Source organism: Panthera pardus, unplaced genomic scaffold (assembly GCF_024362965.1).
Source record: "Panthera pardus isolate Hobbes unplaced genomic scaffold, ASM2436296v1 HiC_scaffold_27, whole genome shotgun sequence".
NCBI classification, from domain to species: Eukaryota; Metazoa; Chordata; class Mammalia; order Carnivora; family Felidae; genus Panthera; species Panthera pardus.
In genome coordinates, this window is record NW_026526843.1 from 120,141,240 (window position 1) to 120,160,228 (window position 18,989).

Below are 18,989 nucleotides of genomic sequence, written 5' to 3' on the forward strand. Positions count from 1 at the left end.
AACCTGTTAATTCACTTTTAATGGAACCACATTTTCCCTATCAGCGTCTACAAGTATTCTTTGAACACATATCGTACTTTCAAGCTTATTTTAATGCTTTCCCGAAAAACAAACCAGACTCAACTTCTTGAAAGTGTAATTCGCATGTAACCAAATGCACCCTCTTCAAGTGAACAACTCGATGTGTTTTGACAAGGGTTCGCCCAAGTTGAATCACTACAACAGCCCCAAATGGATGGTGTTTCCATCGCCGCTGAGTGTTCTCTTGTGTGTCTTTGAAACTGATTTCCTTGCACGCCCTGACAGCCCCCTGGCAGCCTCTGATATGCTTTTTGTTAATCTCATTTTGCATGTAGCTGTGTTTTAGATTTTAATAGGCATGGGATTATGTACTTTATATTCTTGTGTTTTTTTCCTTAGAGTTATGTTTCAAGACGTGTCTTATAGGTGCCGTACAGATGGAACAATCAACACCTCCCACCCCAAGAAAATAATTGGTGAAGATGTCTAAAGTAATGACACCATATGCACCAAGAGGGTAGGAAAGAATATATTATTCACATTATGAGCCTTTTATGAAGAGAGCAGAAGGGAGAGGGGATTCAAGCTGGCACAGAACCATCCGAGCAGAGAAGGGGCTGGTGACTTGGGATTTGTTTTTAATTTTGTTTTTCATTTTATTTTTGTAAGGAAGCCCTGTGCCCAGTGTGGGGCTCGAACTCATGACTCTAAGATGAAGAGTTGCGATGCTCTACGGACTGGGCCAGCCAGGCACCCAGTGACCTTGCATTTTTCTTGTTGTTAGCGGGCATGGGCTGGGGTTTGTGTGGTCCGAACTACCCTCTGGTACCAAGACAGCATGAATAAGGACGTTCTTATGAGCTTGCCTGGGCACAGGTGAACACAGGTGCGACGTGATCAGGCTCGAAAGCTCTCATTGATCCAACATCAAGGGTGAAGCCACATCCTTTCCAAGACACATCCCAGATAGGGAGTGTGGGCACGTGTTCTTTTTTGTTGTTTCGTCATGGATGTTCCCAGGGATAGTGCACAGATTGTTAGCACATTGCTCTGACCGTAAGTGTGTGCCTTATTCCCAGTTTGGGGCTGTTCCGGACGAAATGGATATGATGCTTGTGTACAAACTTCATGATATACAACTGTCCTTTTAACTTGCGCCTTCCTGGTATCTGATGCTGAGCATGTTTTCATGTGCTTGAATCATTTCAATGCGGTTGATCATTCACATGACCTCTTTGGTGAAGTGTCTGTTCAAATATGTTTGCTTGCATTTTTTTTAACTGTTTTGCTAATGGTTATTTATTTATTTTGAGAGGGAGAGAGAAAATGTGAGCAGGGGAGGGGCAGACAGAGAGGGAGACAGAGAGAATCCCAAGCTGGCTCTGTGCTGTCAGCACAGAACCCAATGTGGGGCTCAATCCTACCGTGAGATCATGACCAGAAGATTTAAATCTTGATGAATTCCAGTATTTCTTTTTTTTTTTTTATGGATTGTGTTGTTTGCACGCTGAGAAGTCATTGGGTATCATGAGGACAACACGGTTTTCTCTGATGTCTTCTGTGAGTTTTGTAGTTTTAGGTTTTATGTTTAGGGGAACGATAAGTTTTGGGTTACTTTTAGGCTATGTGGTGTGAGTTAAGGGTCAAGACGTGTGTTGTATGTACATATCTAGAGGGTTCAGCTCAACTAGACAAGATTTAAAGAACAGTCTCTTTTGTTTCCATTCGATAACTTTAAGTAATTTTGTTGGAAATTAACTAGCCATACACATGTGGGTTTATTTCCGGATGCTGTTTTGTTCAGGAGATCCGTGTGTCCCTACATTGTCCCTATGGCCAATCCTATACTGCTGTGGACTGAATGCGTGTGTCCCCCTAAAATCTCTATGTTGAAATTCCAACCTTTAATGTGACAGTATTTGCTTTTGGGAGGTGATCAGGTCATAAGAGTGAACATGTGGAGAAGAATAAAGCAAAGTGTACAACGAGTGAGCAAATAGGCAGAGAAAATGGCAAACTAAAATAGTGGAGTCATCCAAAAGAAGGCGAAGTAGGGATGGGGTAGGAAATACTGGGTGAGTAGAAAATATAGAGTCAGACAGTAGAATTAGATTTATGTTTGTATTACTGTAAATGACCCAACACTTCAGTTAGCACAGAGGTTGTCAGATAGGACACACAAGGCAAGAAGAACCAACAACATTCTTCCCACCAGAAGTAAAATTTAAATAGAATCTCAGAAGGGGTTAGAAGAGAACCACACAAAAGGATCCACGATGCAAACATAAGTCGTGGGGAAGCACAGAAATGGTACGATCATCAGACAAAGTTGGGCTTTAAGTCAAGGGCCCTTGGCCAGGATAAAGAAGGACAATTCCTTTCATGGATGTCACCCAACGATTCCATAAACTCTCCATCAAGTAAACAAAACTCCCATTTCTCTTACGCACGTCAGCAATATCTCCACTCACCTGATTCAATGTTGGAGCTTTTCCGGGTCTGAAGACCTACTTGTCTTCCCTTCCTCACATGATTTTGTTTATTCAAACACGATCATATTCCCTGGCTCAGGAATGTGAGTCTAGATTCTGCTTTGTTTTTTCCAGACTATACTTGTTCAGTGTTTCTAAGGTCCCTGCTGCTCTGAGGTTGACCTTTTGGCCACGTGACCATGCACTCACCCTTCACAGGATCATATTGATCTCCAGATCCTATGTGTGGCCACTGAGGTAGGTGGTGTCTTTTGCTTTCCTGCTCTGGAAAAAGCCAGAATAATTTCATAATGTGGTCCTGAAGTCTAGAGTTTCTGCTCCTTATGGTCCAGGAACTTGATATACACCCATGTGTCATTCACAGACGCAGGCCAGCATCACCCAGGGAACCTATAGAAGTGTTAGATGTGATGTATCTCAGGTTCCACTCCCAAGCTACTTCTCAAGGGCCATTTTTCTTCTAAGGATGCATTGAATTAGTCTGCAATAATTATGGACATGGTGGGGCGCTGGGGTGACTCAGTCAGTTAAGCATCCAACTTTGGCTCAGGGTGTGGTCTCGAGGTCAGTGAGTTCGAGCCCCGCATCAGGCTCTGTGCTGTCAGCTCGGAGCCTGGAGCCTGGTTCTGATTCTGTGTCTCCCTCTTCCGCCCCTCCCCTGCTCGTGCTCTGTCTCTCAAAAATGAATAAACGTTAAAAAATTTTTTAAAATAATCGGCGACATTATGTTTTCTTTCTCATCCCCTCATGCAATTCCAACATGCAGCCAGGTTGGAGATGCATTGAGTGTGAAGTTTTCCACAGACCCTCCAGACCACCTGTCTTTGGTCCCATTCTGTCTCAAACACTCTCTCGTCTGGAAGGGGGTCTTGGAGACAGATTCTGGTAACAGCAACTGTCTGTACGTAAGTTGGTAAAAATCAATCCCTGACTTTAATTCTATAATCGCCTATAATCTAGTCATTCTATAGGCATAATCAGCCCTGACCTTGACCTCAGACCTGGTTGGGGATGTCCACTGGGATTAGGGGGCTTCTCTTTCATCAGTGGAGAGGTTCTGTGTTGAACACAGTAATCGTAAATAAGAGGCTATTACTTTAAAGATTAAAAAATTTTAATGTTTGTTTATTTTTGAGAGAGAGTGAGCAAGCAGGGGAGGGGCAGACAGAAAGGGAGACACAGAGTCTGAAGCAGACTCCGGGCTCTGAGCTGTCAGCACAGAGCCCAATGAGGGGCTCAAACTCAAGGACCACGAGATCATGACTTGAGCTGAAGTGGGACGGTCAAGGGACCGAGCCCCCCCAGGCACCCCGAGGCTGTTACTTTTAAAAAATTGTTGACTTCAATATTAGCAGACAGTAACAAGACCGTAATATCTAGTACTTACCATCTGTGGTTATGTGAGAAAACGTCTTTGTGTAAATCACTTGTCATTTCTTTAAATATTCTATATAAGTAGCATTTAAAGCATCACGTGCCCGAAATATTTTTGCAAATAGTGTATGTCTGTTGTGTGTTCTCTAGCATCAGAATCTGAGTAAGGACTCTTATGTACTGGTATGTGGAACAGGTGTCTTCAGGGAGAAGCCGTAAAAGACCAAGGGATGCACATTACGACAGGAGGGGGGACCCGGGCATCCTTTCCTGTTGGATGCCAGGGGAGCTGTGGAGTTCACGTTATCATACAGGCTATTTGTCACCCTGAGGACATGGAAATGAGCCAGTGCACCCCAACATCAGTTAGGCAGTGCCTGACAGTTGTCCTGGGTGTATGTGGGATGTCACCTCCCAGGCATCTCCAGGTGAGGAGGAAACAAAGGGTCACTCTGTGCAAAGGAGGACACATAGGAGCCACAGCAGCCAGCCCCACAGCATGCCCTGTCAACTCTATGTGTGTGCAGAATGATGGCATCTCTCAGCATGAAAACCTTCTGGAAGATTTCCACCTATGCACGCTCCCTTGACTCCTTCTGTACTAAAATGCCCTTACTTCCTGCCACTGCTTCCCTTCCTTCGGGCCCCTGCTCTGTCTTCCGACCACACGTTGGCTTGTGGCTTGGAGTTTGTCACGAGCAATTCGTTTCTGTCTCTGAAAGTAGCCCTGTTGAATTCACCAAGGAGCCGTGGCTTTCCACGGCACCGTAGTCCCACGGTTAATGCCCGGCTTCTTGACGGGTTTACAAGAAGCTTCCCCTCAAGAAGGAACAGCATTATGGGATGTCCCCACAGCCAGTCACGATATCGACCAAAGGGACGTCATCACAGCAACAGAAAGCATTGCATGTTCTTTCATTTGAAATGAGATGCATATCCCACGTCTAAGATCTCTCATTTCCACTTGGACCTCAGGTCCTTTGCTCAATAAAACAAGATAGATGGTGAAAGAAGAAACTGGACAATTGGTAGCATCTTGATTTCAGGATTTATTTTCATGTACTCATGATCACTTCTGGGGGATTGCTACGCTTGTGTAATGGGTCCTCGTTCTCTCTATAAAGTCTGGAAACCCTGCAGTGACAGGGTTGTCTTGTCCGTATGTATATTTTCTCCATATCGTTAATTTACTCAAATTACAATTGTGTGTATTTCAATTGCACGTTCCTACGAGACCTGACCAGTGGTTCTCAGACCTTGCGGTATGCAAAGATTGACTGGGTGAAGACTTTACCGTGCACATTTTGCAGCCCCATGTGTAGACTGGGTTTCTCTATGGTTTGTCTACATCCCAGGGTTCTGCGTGTTCAACAGAGGGCCAGGTAATTGTGAAGCAGGCAGTGGGCCCGTGGGCCTGAGTCTGAGCATTGCTAAAGGTGACCGATTCCAGAGAGGCTATTTTGTTTTGGGCTTTTTTTTTTTTTTGGTTTGCATTTCCTCATGACCCTTAGCCAATATTTTGCATCCAGTCGGTGCTCAGAAATATTCTTAAGTGTAGACAGCTTAGACTCCTAGTGTGTGTATAGTTTTGCATTCAACAACATTATGGCGATTACTGATATCCACAATTTTCACATTTCACTCTCAGTTTTGTCTAACTGATTGTCAGCCCACAGAGAATTTGTTTATAAAGCCTGGAGAATACATCTATGCTCGTCCATGTCGCTTGGCAAACTCGTGTTCATCCATCAAAACCCTAGGTGTCGCCATCTTGGGAAGGTTTTTCTTCTCTCTTATATCATCAATTCCTGTGAAATCTTCCTTGCCTCTGTACCGCCTGTGTACGTGACTTGGATGAACGCACACACCACATTCTCATTCTCATTGTAGACACACATCATCATCTCCCTGTTAGACTGTGAGATGTGTTGCAGGTACAGATTCTTTGTGCCTTTGCTTGTTTATCCATTCATTTATTTACTCCCCTTACTTTTAGTGCGTAGCATATGTGAACCCTGGTAGGAAAAAAGGTCTAGTTGAATTTATCTAAATTACATTGCCGTAGTTCAACACCTGGCAGTGGTTTTGTCCCTTAGGGGACATTTAGCCACGTCTGGGAAGAGTTTTGATCATCACAACTGGGAGGGTGGGTGCTACTGGCCTGTAGAAGGCACAGGTCTGGGGTGCTGCTACATATCCTACAGTGCATGGGACAGCCCACAGCAAAGGATCACACAGACCAAAATACCCCTGGCGCCAAGGCTGAGAAACCCTAATTATTTTCTATGCTCTCTGACGGCCAGTTTTGTCCCATAATTTGATAATTCCTCAATGTGCCCAACAAATCACACACGCAGAGTAGTTACCAGATAGTAGGGCAAAGTCAATATTATTATTTAATCTTATTAAAGGAGCTGGTACCTGTGGATTGATTAACTAATTGCTTAATTAGAGTTTTAACCTTTTCCATTTTATGGGGACTTTTTAAAGACGAACGTGGGCTACGGGCCACAAAAGATCTTTCCTACTGCTCTCATCTTTCAGAATAAAATCAGGTGAGTGAAATCTGCCTGATCTGGTTCGTCATGCCTTGGGTACTCAGACTTTGTCAAATTAGAAATGAATCCTAGGATATTTCCTCCCTATACCGGACTCTTACTCACTGCAAAATATCAGTGAGAAGCTTAGTACAGAAAGTTTTAACTCTCTCTCTTTATTTCGTGTACCTTTGTGGATTCTGGATCCTTCTAGTGACAGTGAAACATAGCACAAGAGGAACAACACAGCAATTATTTCAGGTGACAGCATCTCAGAGCCATTTAAAATGGGACAATTTGGGGCGCCTGGGTGGCTCCCTTGGTTGAGTGTCCGACTTCGGCTCAGGTCACGATCTCACGGTTCATGAGTTCGAGCCCCGCGTCGGGCTCTGGGCTGACGGCTCAGAGCCTGGAACCTGCTTCAAATTCTGTGGCTCCCTCTCTCTCTGCTCCTCCCCGGCTGATGCTCTGTCTCTCTCTCCTTCAAAAATAAATAAAAACATTTAAAAAAAAAAGAAAAAAGAAAATGGGACAATTTGCCATTGATGGCGACATCGTTCTGTACCCCCCTGCTTGGCAGTATGGGTAGAAGTAATTTTGCTTTATTTATCCTGCCACTATTCGGAAGGCTTGAGACCCAGGGGGCTTTATGTGCCTCTGTCCCGTCTCTTCTGAACTTTGCATCGTGACTGTTGGATCACGGAGATGGGGCATTAGTGCAGCGGTGTGTGTAGCGAGAGGGATGGTGGGAGATGCACGAGGTCGAGAGGTATCTATCAGGTGGCATTGACGGGACATGCCAGCCCATACGGTGTCCCGGAGGGAGGAGAGATGATTCCTAGTGTCCATGGGGGAGGAGAGAAGATTCAGGGATGATTCCTAGATACTCCTGGCTTGGACAGTTGGTGGTGGTGACCTATATTGAGGCCATGGACACCAAGAGAGCAACCGTCACCAGTGGGGTACGTGACACATTTCGGGATTTCCAGATTAGGATGCCCTCTAGGTGGTAGAATGTGACGGTGAGCTGAGAAACTACAGCTTGGGGTCTGCGAAGGCTTGTCTGTGTCAGTAAATTGACCTTAACTATTCAACAATTAATTGTGCATTCTGCTTGGCCGCTCTTGCTTGGAATGTATGTTCTCAGTACGATATCCAAATAACCTCCCCAAACAAGTTTTGGTTTCTTGAGACAAGGGTGTTACGTTCTATTTCAGCAGGCCAATTTTCCAAGAAAAGTGGGCACTGTATGCATTTTGACTGCAAATTATCATCATCATCATCATCATCATCATCATCATTAGTTTCTGGAAGAGTGTTTCAAGTGCTTTGGGAGGGAAATGCACAAAATCATAGTGACATCTGCTGGGTTAGTCTGAGCACCCAAAGTGGACCAAAAGGGGTTTAGAGTTTGCATGGCTTGTTTCTAACTCTCATATGTAACTGAGAATACAGGAGATCAGGCTCTTGCAGTGTGGGCGCTCCTCCTGACGGCTTGGGACTGGATTGTTCTCTACAGTGGGAGAGCTGCCCTGTGCATTGTGGGATTTTTAATAGCTTCCTATTCGATGCCAGAAGCACCTGACACCCTCAGTGTTGACAACACGAAACATCTCCAGACACTGCTAAGTGTCCTGGTGGAGATACCATTGCCAGGCTTAGCAGATAAAAATATAGGACACCCAGCGAGATTTGAATTTTAGATAAAGAAGGAATCATTATTTAGCATAAGTATGTCCCTCGCAACGTTTTCTCTGGTGACCCTACCCAGGGGACAAAAATTGCCCCCGTTTGAGGACACTGCTTGCACTTCTCACCTAATTCCTCACGAACTTACAAATGTCTCCATTGGGATCTTTGGTCTAGGGAGTGACGTGGCGTTCTGCACTATAAGAGTATTCAGTATGGTTTTACCTGTGTGTCTTTAGGGAAAACCGCAAGACCCAGAACAATCCGCTCGAGACGCCCACATTGTCCCCATTTATTGTTAATTACATGCTTTCCACTTCATTTCATCTACAAAAGGGAGACAGTGCTAAGTACCGACATTTTCTAAACGAATCTCTTACTTGGAAAGAATGTTCTACCTGGAGTTCTCAGTGCCCCTTAAGAATCCCCCTTGTGGGAAATGGACTGAATGATCTAATTACGCTTCACAGATGCAATGAATCTCTTATCTGTAGCAGTTTCTCCCACCTGCCCCCCCCCCCCAGGTTATTTCTCCTGGAGAATCTTCGGTTGATAAAAATAAAGTGTGCTCTTCTGCCCCGGGAATCTGGTGGCCTTCACCTTCCAGCCTGTGGGTCTTAATCTAACTACCCAGGGTCAAGAGTCATTTGTTGGCAATGAGTTCAGCCTATGCTGCCACCGCTTAGTTCCTCCCCATGCACCAGTCCAGCAGACCTACAGAAGGAAAGGGCAACATTTCACAGATGATTTCTTGGAAGTTTTAGAGCAGAGGAAAAGCTCAAGTATTCTTTACAAAGAGAATAATGCGTAAAACATACACATAAACATGTGCAATGGATGTATAAGCTTCCAAAGACAAGGATCTTTGTCTGATTTATTTATTCATTCATTCATTCATTTATATTTATATTTTTTTTATTTTTATTTTTTAATGTTTATTTATTTTTGAGACAGAGAGACAGAGCACCAACGGGGGAGGGTCAGAGAGAGAGGGAGACACAGAATCCGAAGCAGGCTCCAGGCTCTGAGCTGTCAGCACAGAGCCCGACGCGGGGCTCAAACTCACGGACCGTGAGATCATGACCTGAGCCAAAGTTGGATGCCCAACCGACCGAGCCACCCAGGCGCCCCTATTTATATTTATTTTTAGATGAACCTCATTCCACTGGACTTTGCACATGGAAGCTACTCAATAATTCTCATTGCTAAAGAGGAAGTTAAAATAGAACACTTGAATAGAACCTCGCTCCTTCCTACCTCCTGAATCATTTTGCCCTTATCTCAGGTATACACTCTTTCCTGTTTCTTTCCACAAAACAGATCACTCTCCTCTGTGATGGTGGTGGTGACAACGGTGGTGATGAAGATGGGGATGATGGTGATGATAACGAAGGTGATGATGGTGGTGATGTGAATGATAATGGTCGTGATGATGATAACGATCATGATTACGACAAGGATGATGGTGACGGTGGTGGAGGTGATGATGGTGGAGGTGACGATGGTGATGGGGATGATGTTGATGATGCTGATGCTGATGGTGATGATGATGGTGATGAGGGTCATGATGTTGATGATGGTGATGATGATGCTGATGATGGTTTCATCTCCGTTGCCACTTATTTATTCAAAAATTTAAGAAGCTTTTCATCAGTATTCTGCGGTAAAATTGTGAGTGACCTAAGGCTTCCCCATACATAAATCTAAAATCTCCTTAAGGGGATAAGACATTACACAAAAAGATAAGCAATACTCTGAATAGAAATTATTATAAACATCCATCATAATACCTATCTCTATATAATATACAATAATAATTCATAATAATACATTATACTATGAATATAAATTATGCCAAATATAAATGATCGAGAATCAGTCTTGCGGCCACGAAAGTCAAAGCCAGGTAACTTTCTGTAGCCCGGCTCTACGATAGGAACCTGTATTCACCACATTACCTTCTGTCCCTGGCATTATTCTTCCCATGGAGTGCTTTCTTTCGTGTGGCCCGTCCCTTGATTGGAAACCACTCTCCTCTCTGTACCTGTAATGACTTTGCCCCTTCCTCACCCTGATTTAAATCTGTCCGTCTTTCAAAACACCCCCTCAACCTCTGCCTCCTGTGATTTCTGCAGCCCACATGGATCTCCCTTCCCTACGATACTCTGTAGTTGGGGTCTAGTGTGTGATGGGGTCACTAACTCGCATGGCTTCCCAGTGCTTCTGTGGGCATACACATTATTCTGTCTGATGGAACTCTCACAAATGGGTAGCCGTAAAATCAGAAAAAGGAAAGAGCTGTGCATTTGTATTTGTAACTTTTAATCAATGGACCTAAACAAATTTCTAAAAATTAGCCTTAGAAAGAAATATGTTGTATAACACAGTGGAAATGAATGAAAAGCAGTAATAGAAGAAATACCCCTGAAAAATATACTGAATAATGACTTATCCGTTCATTTCAATAATTTGTTTGAGTAACTTATAAGATCAAATTTGACCTTCTTAGTTTTTCTTTTCTTTTATTATATTGAGAATAGTAGATACTTTCGAGTTGTTTTTTTTTTTAACTAATTTCGCTTAAAAGTTCTAACAACACTTCTAGGAGTCACGCATTGATATTTTAAAATTTGAAATTATGGTTCTAAATAACTAATGTGAAAAAAAGAGAAGGAAAATAAGGAACAGGGGCAGCTAACGGCACCAAGACATCAAAACTTTACCTCTGCGGGTCTAGACATGTTTAAGATGTAGTTAGCGTTAAGGGTGTCCTGCCCTCACGCTGGGCCCACACCTACTGCCCACAGCTCACCAGTAAGAAATACACTCATGAAATCTTTGGTGGGCGTTGCATGTTGGTTTTTTTGAGACGCTGGTGAACAGGTTGTCAAGCAGAGTTGAGTCCAGTGGTCTGATCCCACACCACCTTCCCGAGAAGGCAGGACGGATGAGCAGAAGAAGCCGTGTTGGGAGACGTTCCTGATGACGTCTGCATCCCCAGTGGTTTCCAATGGTCTACGCTCCTGTTCCGCAGGCTGAAACATCTACGTTTTCTGACCTGGCTACTTTCTTTTGGAATTGTGTCATCTTTCAGCCAAGCAATACTTCAATGATGTAGTGATGGAAAAGGGAATACATTTATGTAGTAGGATCTGGTGGAGGGGGGATTAAAACAATTTAATGAGCGAAATAAAAGCGATGGGATTTTAGAAACGAGAACATTTGTGTTGTATGGAGTTTCTTTTTTTTTTTAATTTTTTTTTAACGTTTATTCATTTTTTGAGACAGAGAGAGACAGAGCATGAACGGGGGAGGGTCAGAGAGAGGGAGACACAGAATCTGAAACAGGCTCCAGGCTCTGAGCTGTCAGCACAGAGCCCGACGCAGGGCTCAAACTCACGGACCTCGAGATCATGACCTGAGCCGAAGTCGGTCGCTCAACCGACTGAGCCACCCAGGCGCCCCATGTGTTGTATGGAGTTTCAAAACAAGGCAGGGGACGTTCTTGCTGGGACGGAAACCATGGGGCAAAATATGAAAATGTGCCAAAAACAAAATGCTACAGGATACAAATAACACTGACCACTGAGTTTTCTTCTCTGAAATCTGAAAAGAGGTATTTTTTGTACTATGAATGCATCCATCAGAACTATCTAGTTCAAGTAGTTTTAGCCATGCTGTGGTTTTTGTAAAGTAGGAGAGAATAGAGTTTTACATTTATTATCAGGGAAGTTCCCAAGATGCTCCATTAATGTTTATAAGCTGCAAAGTAAAATATGAACTTTTACCCTATATTGGTTCAAATTATGATGCAAGCCAAGAAATAAGCCTTATTTCTAAAGATCTTTCCCTAGGTAATTTTCATTCTAAATTAAAATATGTTCTAGTAAGTATGTAAAGATGCATATTTTAAAATTAGTCTTGAATATAAATTCTGTGAACATATATTCAAAGAGAAATATCTTGCTCCTAAAGTTGGTGTGTGTATATTTTTCATACTGGCAATGCATAGTTTAATGTAGTAGACGGAGTAATTAGATTTGCTTTTCTTTATAAATTATCTGACAGATGTACTGGACAGTGATTACCTAACCTATTTTCCTAATCTAAACGGGGGCTGTATTGTAAAAATAGATCACACTTGGTAACTGTCATATGATACAAAACTCTGTGTCTGAGACCATACTGTGACGACATCATAAGCATTTTTGGTTCATGTTGAAGAGAAGGGTACATGAAGAATTCTACCTACAGGCATCTCAGTTTGCTTTTTAACCTGATTCAATGTGTAATATTTCAAAACTGTCATTTTGGCTTCGGGTTAAGTCCGTGGATATGGGACACCCTGACCCAATAGGAAGACAAATCAAAGTCCATCTGGGCAGCAAACATAGCTGCCTTAGTTGATACTTCTGAGTGGCAACCACTTCCAGAATTTGTCCAATTCTTCTAACAGATACATGGCAACTTCATGAAGCCTAGGGCAGTGAATGGAATCACTAAGGTATTGTTCCTAAAATGAAGGTAACTTATGGGCTCATAAGTTGTCAAAGCCAAGTCACAGGTAAGAAGATGCATTCTGAGGACCTTATCTTAATACTTAGAAGGAAAACAAAATTGCAAGAGCAAGAAAGCAAGATGCCCGGTTCCATGGGAATTTCAGAGAAGGTGTTCCCAGAGGACCCCACTGCCAGCTCAACTCATCTGGGACCCTTGACTGCAGGTACAGTTCCGCCATATTTATTCCATGCGTGATTCCAACTGGGCTCCAGAAGCAACCAAATCCACTCAGTGGTCAGACATACGGCCATGCAGGATGCTTGCTCCAAAATTCCCTCGGGGGAGGAGAATGAGTAAATGTGGACCATGGGCTTTCAACCACGCCTGTATCTCTGTATTACCAGTCCACCCAATGAGGTTCCGGAAGTCATGGAGCATGGCTGGCCAAACTGGATACTTGGAAGTGTGTGGAAAACATGCCAGGATCTGTGTTATTTTAGCATCTGTGACTGTATCACACGGTAGGAGGTCATTCCTCATCCAAGACAGCACAACAAATTCATAGATATTTATAGGCAGATGCAGAGAACACAAAAGCAGAAATGGCAATAGAAAATGTAATGCTACATTCACTGTAATATCAGGAAGGAGTAAAAGCGAAGGAACCAGGCAAGGTTCAGAGGAAGCATTCAATGGCTTCATAGACCCATGATACTTGGGGGAAGGGACCACAAGAATCAGATTATTAGTTCCTTGGAAGACAAGAACACACACACACACACACACACACACACACACACACACACACACACTGCACACCAGGATTTTTGGGGTGGTTATGTTCGTCCCAAAGGAGGCCAAATGTAGATCAAAAGTAGAGGCTCGTGATTCAATGGGAAGCAAATGTATTCTTTGATGACACTCTAACGGGCACGAGAGAAAACCAGCTTATTTCAATGTAAAAAACAAAACAAAACAAAACACAAGTTGGCTTGCAGATGTTAGTGGCTATTCTTCATGCACATAACTGCTGCCCATAACCGATTTTGGGTCCTAGTAAGTATTTCTGATCAGTTACCTAAAGCTGTTGCGTTTCTATTATTTTCACTTTGCTGGCTTTTTCTCCCCCTGGGCGAAAAGAAAGGGGTGTCTTAGGTGCCGTGGGGATAAATTTGTCCCTGGTCACACCTTATGTGTGGGTGAAAAAGCACAAATTTGAAGTAGCTCTAATTGCAGTATTCAAATAGCTTTATGCTGGAGGGATGCCTGCGTCCAAGCTGATTTGAGAAACAGCGAGCCTTTCAAACACCACCTTTGAGGAATTTAGTGCCCTGCTAAAATACTGACATGTACTCTTAAATCAAGATACACTATGGATTCCTATTCCCCCAGTAAAAAATGCAACTTTGAAGGAAATCTGGTGTGTATTTATTGTCCCTTAACAGTTGTGATATCCCTTCAAATTATACTGGGAGTAATGTGACAGTGCTCTCCTGAGGTCTCCCGCAGGGCAGGGTCTGTAAATTCCCCCTCTGGTTACATTCAGCAGAGAGTCTGGTATAATCAGAGAGCACAGTTTATGGTTCATTTCCTCATGTTGAAATCGCATTTTCCACCATGACATGGTATGAAAAATAAAGCTATTTTGTGATTATAATGCCGAGACGACTGGTTGTAAACTGGGGACTGTTTTGGCCCACCAGAGGACGCTGGACCATATCTGGGGACCTTTTTGGTATTGCATTGGTAAGGGGGTGCTCCTGGCAATTACTGGGTGGGGACCAGGGATGATGCTGAACTTCCTACAGTGCACAGCACAGCACTCCCACAAAAGAGGAGTCTATGCCCCAAATGTCAATGTGCCGAGCTTGGGAAACCACGTTCTAGAACAATAGTCACGTTGCAATGATGCTGTGGGGGTTTCTGGTCTACCTTTGGGACCAGCTGTGATCAACGAAGGATTTCGATACGCTGTAGTTGAGTTATATGCGTAAACACATGATGCTAAATAACAAAGAAAAAAATAAAGCAAGGCTACAGCCGTTCCTGCGTAGGTCTATGAGTATGGAGGGCAAAGCATTGCCCGGTAGCTGCAGGGGTTCAAAGATGGATACGGTGTGGACCCCACCCTCCATGCACTGACAATATATTGGTGGATGCATCCCTGGGAATGGATTACGTTAATTTGTGGGAGCTTGGTCAGGACAAAATGGAAGTCAGATGGTGTTACTTACGCCTACGGCTTTGTGCGTGGAGGTGAATTATGTTTCGTAAGAATGATCTGACCTCTTAGATATACATATAGATGATTTAGACATAGATGGAAATATAGATGATACATATAGACATACCCATAGATGATTTAAATGCAGGTGTCGATGATGTTGACGTAAATGATAAAGATAGAGATTTAGGTATAGCTGGTATAGCTAAACATATAGGTGTAGATGCTATTGATGTAATTACAGATACAGATGATATAATAGAGAAGTACACATGTATATACATAGTCATTTAGGAGATTTCCTTAGAAAACCCAAGCAGTTTGTTGGAAAGTTCCAGAATCCTTGCTCTGTCTCCTCTCACAGCCCTGGGTGATACATCCTCGATACAGTTTTTAAGGAAATGGATGTTACTGTAATTAAATGAGCTACGTAAAACGTTGTCTTTTTCAAGTTGGAAGGAACTTATGTGCATTATTGCTCTGGAGAAAGTCAGCAGGTGGACGGAAAAAAAGGCAAAATCACTAATGAGAGACTGTGACTGAGGGAATTAGGAGCCGTAACATAAGCAGGCGTGAAACTGAAAGCAGAGGTGAGGGAGACAAGATTGGGAACGTCGCCTTTCCCTCCGAAATCGCGTTGACAGCTGAAAAGAGAAAACTCGACGGGAAATGAATAGCTTAAGTACCTTCCATAAAAACCCCCAAACGTTAATAAAAATAAATGGAGTAAGGATTCAGCTCAACTTGTTTAAAAGGACGCAACGTATAATTAAAGACACAGAAAGCTAAAAACCTTTTAAATTAATGTACAAATGAATGACCTACTGATCCATCAAGGGGCTGGTGTTTGAGGAAATAAAAACAAAGTTAGGCCAACAGCTAATCCCTTTCTGGGAGAACAGAAATGGGTCAACATAAAAATGCACGAAACGCAAAAAGGGGCATTGCAGAAATAGTTTTATTGGTTATAAACCTTAAGGACTAAGGTGGAACAGTTTTGTTTTTCCTGTGCTGAAAATGCCTGAAGTGCATTGCTTGCTTAACTAGTTAATTGGCTAGTGTCTCCTGGAGAAAGCTACCATAGATAGACCTGAGGCTTGGAAAGGCAGTCTTGGGACGAGCTTCTTAAACCTGAATGTGTTGTCAACTGTCCTGGGGGTTCCATGCAGCACAGGGTCTGACTGTGCAGGCCCAGGGCTGGGCCTTGATTCTGCATTGCTAATGAGCCCCCCAGCTGAGGGGGATGCTCCTGTAGTGGGGACCACACCTAGAGGGCAAAGGGGCCAGAGCCTCAGGTAGGAAGCAGGGAGTGACAGGAACCTAGGCCAGCACAGACTTCAAGGGTGTTAATTAGTTTTGATGGCAGCCTCCAGGTGATGGGAAGGTACTGAAGGGTCGAAAGGAGTTAAGTCATCAGGCTCAAATTTGCCGGGGACGTAGTTTGGACTCATCGACCTGTGGGCAGAGACCCCTGCAGATGCGTTTGTAATAGGCTGGTCAAGAGCAGGCAAAGGCTCAGACCAGACAACGCAAAAGTGTGGAGTAGGGACAGGTTTAGGAAACTTTAGAAGTTGGGATCCATAGAGCATGGCGGGGGTGGGGGTAACGGACGTGAGGGGAGAGCCGTGTGGATGGTGTCGGGGTTTCCAGCTTGGGCGACTGGTTGGTGTGTGCACCGAAGGAGGGAACACAAGGGCAACATCAGTTTAGAGAGAGAAGATGCTGAGTTCATTTTAGGTACGTGGACTTGGCCTCGGTGGTCCCGCAGGGGGATATTTGAAGCTTTCCTTGTCATATCTCAGCCTGGGTGACATCGGGTTTTCTTAAGGAGTCTCCAGGCACCCTGGCGTGAGTACAGAGACCCCGAATCCAGGACCATGCAGGGCCGGGGCTCTGCACAAGAAGAGACAGGAGAATTTGGTCTATTGGTAAGAGGGTTGCTGCGATGCTCAGCCAAGGGTTTGGAAGAAAACCCTTCAAACGATTTAGGTCTCGGGGACTGTGGATGTGTTTCTGGGCCATCCCTACAGCCATATAGGCAAAGCTTGAACATTTTGTGGGGTGAGCTCCAGACCACTGTGCTAAAGCGAGACACGGGAGTTGTTTCACCTACAAAAGTCATGTTTTCACTACGCTGAAGTCCGTCAACAATGCCGTACTACTGTGTCTTACTTTAAATATGTTAGTGCGAAAAAGTGCTCTCATTTGAGGTTTTAGCGGACTCTTTTTGCAAGTGGAGGGTCTTGCCCAGATGTCATGGCTGCTGACTGATCAAGGTGGCGGTGACTGAAGGATGGGGCGGCTGTGGGAGTTTCTTAAAATAACACAAGGAAGTTTGCCGCGTCGACAGACTCATCCATCGTGAGTTATTCTTCCATGGTGGCTGGTGCTTGGAGTGGGATCAAGGTGGCTGTTCAAGGTGCACGGTATTTCTGAGACTGTCAGAAATGAGGTGATAGTTTGAAAGAGAAAGAAAAGCGTAGCCTTCCAAATCGTGAAAACACACAAAACACGTGATAAAAATGATCCGCGTAAGTCAAGGCCATAGGCACATGGAGGTCAGATTCCCTAGGTTCAAATGCTAGGACCGTAAATTATGGAATACGTGTCTCTGAGTGATTTAGTTAAATGCTTCACGTCTGTTTCCCCTTGTGCAGAAAATGGAAATCATGATAATGCCTACATATTTTGGTCTTTGGGATTAAGTGTAATATGTTCTTCAAATGATTGCTAAATTTTTGTTAGGGGTTATAATAACGTGTCATAATAGTAATAATAAACTATATAAATGATTATAATAATTAGAACAATAATTATAAAGACTTACCAACTCCCCCAACAGACCTCATGGGGCTGGAATCTTACAGTATAACTGCTTTTAGGGACGAACTAATGTACCAAGCATGATATCTAGGGCATTTTTAATTTTTTTTTAACATTTATTTGTTTTGAGAGACAGAGCATGAGGAGGGGAGGGGCAGAGAGAGAGGGAGGCACAGACTCCGAAGCAGGTTCCAGGCTCCGAGCTGTCGGCACAGAGCCCGACGTGGGGCTCGAACCCACAGACCGTGAGATCATGACCTGAGCCGAAGTCAGACACTTAACCCGCTGAGTCACCCAGGTGCCCCTATGGAGCATTTTTTAAAACAGTTGATTCACACACACTCTCTGTATTACGCACTGAATCCTTATAGTAAAGTAAAATAGTGGAAAAAAAAAATCATTGAAATCATTAAATCATTAAAATATAAAAATCATTAAAAAAATCATGAAGAAGAGACAATAAGTTTCCAGGACTGTGTTGTATTCATAGAAAAAAAGACCCATGTATAAGTGGACCTGTGCTGTTTCAACCACGTTGTTCAAGGGTCAGTGTATTTTGCCAGTGGAAATGCAGTGTTTTAAAGTGCTGGTAGAATTAAATTCAGGGTCAGTGGAAATAATGGAAATAGAGTCTGAGTTCTCATAGCAGGAAAGCACATTTTTGTTCGTTTGTTTGTTTGGAAACTGCATTTTTTAAAAGCACCAAAAGGAAACGTGTAGTTATCTGTCTTCCTCTGACTTAACGGAGGACCTTGGGGGAAGGGAAGGGGAGAAAAGTAGTTTCAAACAGAGAAGGAGGCAAACCATAAGACAGTCCTCAATGCGGAGAACAAACTGAGGGTGGATGGGGGGGCAGGAGAGAGGGGAAATGGGTGATGGGCATTGAGCAGGGCACTTGTGGGGATGAGCACTGGGTGTTGCGTGTAAGTGATGGGTCTTGGGAATCAAAACCCAAAGCCAAGAGCACACCATATACACTGTATGTTAGCTAACTTGACAATAAATGAAAAATAAATAAATATGGAGGTGTTTACATATTAAATTTGTTAAAAATAAGTAAATAAGTAAATAAGTAATTAAGTACATAAATAAATAAATAAATAAAATAAAAGTACCAAAAGGAGAATGCAACGTACATCTGGAAATTTCTCTTGCTCCCAAGCTGTTACCTGTGTGGACCCCATGGCACCTGCTGTCAGGGTGGGGTTCTCTGACCTCACGCTGGTCACTTTTTCAAAAAGTTAAATTACCTTTCCTATAAAAGCAAGGCACGTGTATTATGGAAAATTATTTAAATACAGTAAAGACATAGAAATAATATGGTTTCCA